General features: G+C 35.7%; 1 pseudogene; it reads right to left on the reverse strand.

Moving 5' to 3' along the window:
- Positions 1-2,016: 2,016 nt before the first annotated feature.
- Positions 2,017-2,969, reverse strand: LOC110306336 (annotated as a pseudogene).
- Between the last annotated feature and the right edge of the window lie 307 nt (positions 2,970-3,276).

The raw sequence follows: 3,276 nt of genomic DNA on the forward strand, positions 1-3,276 counted from the left end.
GAGTTTTTTATCTTAGCCATTCTGATTGGTTTGAGGTGAAATCTTATGATTGCTTTAATTTGAATTTCCCTGATGTTTAAGGACGGTGAACATTTCCTTAGGTGCTTCTTAGCCATTCAAAATTGTTCAGTTGAAAATTCTTTGTTTAGCTCTGTACCCTATTTTTATCTGGGTTGTTTTTCTTGAGTCTAATTTCCTGAATTATTTGTATATTTTGGATATTTGCCTTCTATGAGATGTAGGGCTGGTAAAGATCTTTTCCAAATCTATAGGTTGCCCTGTTATACTATTGACAGTCTCCTTTGCATTACAGAAATTTTCAGTTTCATGAGGTCCTGCTTGCCAATTGTTGATTTCAGAACCACAGTCATTGGTGTTTGGTTCAGGAAATTTCCCACTGTGCCACTGTGTTCGAGGCTAGTTCCCACTTTCTCTTCCATTAGATTCAGTATAGCTGGTTTTCTGTGGAGTTCCTTGATCAATTTTGACTTAAGTTTTATACAATGGGATAAAAATGGATCAATTTGCATTCTTTTACATGCAGATCACCAGTTACATCACCACCATCTGTTGAAAATGCTTTCTTTTGGCCATTGTATGGTTTTGGCTTCTCTGTCAAAGATCAAGTGACCATAGGTGTGTGCATGTATTCAATTCTATTCCACTGATCTACCTGTCTGTCTCTAACCAATACCATGCTGGTTTTATCACTATTGCTCTGTATTATAGCTTGAGATCAGGTATGGTGATTCCACAGAATTTATTGTAGAGAAGTTTTCTGAATCCTGAAATTTTTGTTATTCCATATGAATTTGAGAATTGCTTTCTATCTCTGTCGAGAACTGAGTGGTAATTTTGATGGGGTTTGCATTGAATCTGTAGATCGCTTTATGTAAGGTGTTCACTTTTACTACGTTAATCCTGCAGATCCATGAGCATTGGAGACTTTTCCATTTTCTGAGGTCTTCTTCAATTTCCTTCTTCAGAGACTTAAAGTTTTTGTCACACAGAACTTTCACTTGGTTGGTTAGAGTCAGATCAAGATACTGTATATTATTTGTAACTATTGTGAAAGTGTTGTTTCCCTAATTTCTTTCTCAGCCCATATATCCTTTGTTCAGGGGACAGTTATTAATTTGTTTGAATTAACTTTGTATCCAGCCACTTTGCTGAAGCGTTTTTTTTTCTTTATAAGATTTAGATGTTCTCTGGTAGAATTTTTGGGGTTTCTTATGTCTCAATCATACCATCTTCAAATAGGGATACCTTGAATTCTTCCTTTCCAATTTGTATCCCTTTAACCTCATTTTGTTATTTAATTGCTCTGGCTAGAAATTTGAGTACCATATTACATAAATAGGTAGAGAATTGTGAATCCTTTTCTTGTCCCTGATTTTAGTGGGATTGCTTTAAGTTTCTCTCCATTTAATTTGATGTTGGCTGTTGCTTTACTGTCTATTGTTTTTATTATGTTCACTTATGTTCCTTAAATTCCTGATCTTTTTAAGATCCTTAACCTGAAGTGATGTTGTATTTGTCAAAGGCCTTTTCAGCATCTAATGAGATATTTATGTGATTTTTTTCTTCAAGTTTGTTTGTATGGTTGATTATGTTGATGGATTTCTGTATATTGAACCATCCCTGCATACCTGGTATTAAACCTTCTTGATTATGGAGAATGAGCATTTTGATGTGTTCTTAGATTTATTTGTGAGAACTTTATTGTTTTTCATTGATAATTATAAATGAAATTGATCTCAAGTTCTCTTTCTAGGTTGACTTTTTGTGTGGTTTAGTTATCAGCATAGCATAACTGTGGCTTCATAGAACAAATTAGATAGTTTTTCTTCTGTTTCTTTCTTTTTTTTTCAAACTGGGCAATGGTATGTTTTCCTTTACAACCTAATACATATTTCTAGATGACTGCACATGGGGTAAGACTGCTTAGTAGTTCACAAATGGTATTTTCCTGACAGTGTGTCGTCTTCCGTATTGAGTGGGATGACTTGTATGATATCATTGTTGAACCAGCAAGATCACATTGATGCACCCAACATTTTCAGGATTGTTCGTAACGTGGGCACACTTTCCCCAAATCACCTTGCCTCCTTGTGTCACAGGGCCCAAGTCACTCACATTCACTTCCATAACTGTACCTTTGGTGATCACATCCAGGGTTGTATAAAATGGGGATGATAGATTCTTTTTCACACTGAGTATAGGCAGGCAAAAGAAGCTTTCAGATCAGGGTGTGTGACATGGCCTTTTTTGAAACATAGCTCCAATGAACCTTTCATATTTAGGTGGTTTTCTTATAAAGCCATCACCAACAAAGCAGATTTTAGTAATCATTCCCTTTCATGCCTTTTTTTTCCTGTTTGAATAACTTTCAATATTTTTGTTTCTCTTTGGGCACAAACTTTGGGTAGAGGGACTTCCCATTTCCCTGCCTTTTCTTTTTGTATCTGCTTAATCATGTTGGAAAGTACCTAAGCTCCCTGTGGAGTCTTCTCACCATTCTTCTCCTTGGTGTTCTTCTATTCATGCATCTTAATAGTCTTTTTCATTTGTATTTTCTCTGCATGACACTGCTTGTGGTAGAGATTAGTCTTCAGGCCAATTATTTTTTTGTTTCTCTTTTTTTTCCTTTTTCTTTTCCTTTTCCTTTTCCTTTTTCTTTTCCTTTTCCTTTTCCTTTTTCTTTTCCTTTTTCTTTTTTCTTTCCTTTTCCTTTTCCCTTTTCTTTTCTTTTCTTTTCTTTTCTTTCTTTCTTTCTTTCTTTCTTTCTTTCTTTCTGTCTGACTTTCTTTCTTTCTTTCTTTCTTTCTTTCTTTCTTTCTTTCTTTCTTTCTTTCAGCTTTCTTTTAACATTCATGGGCCTCATGACCTTCTTTATCTTTTTTCTCATGGTAGTCCAAACGATATCCATATCGTTTGCAGTGGAATTCAATACATTCATTTTGTGGCATGACCTCCTTGGTCCCAAAAACCTCATAATTTCTGAGAGTCACTGATCCATGAGTCTGTTTCGTTCAGTCTGGAACAGGAAAGGCTCTGTTTCTATTTGGTGATTGTCTTAGTTAGGGTTTTACTGCTTTGAACAGACACCATGACCAAGGCAAGTCTTATATATATATAAAAAAACAACAACATTTAATTGGGGCTGGCTTACAGGTTCAGAGGTTCAGTGCATTATCATCAAGGTGGGAGCATGGCAGTATCCAGGCAGGCATGGCACAGGAGGAGCTGAGAGTTCTATGTCTTCATCCAAAGGCT

The sequence above is a fragment of the Mus caroli genome, chromosome 11 (assembly GCF_900094665.2).
Source record: "Mus caroli chromosome 11, CAROLI_EIJ_v1.1, whole genome shotgun sequence".
In the NCBI taxonomy this organism is placed as follows: Eukaryota; Metazoa; Chordata; class Mammalia; order Rodentia; family Muridae; genus Mus; species Mus caroli.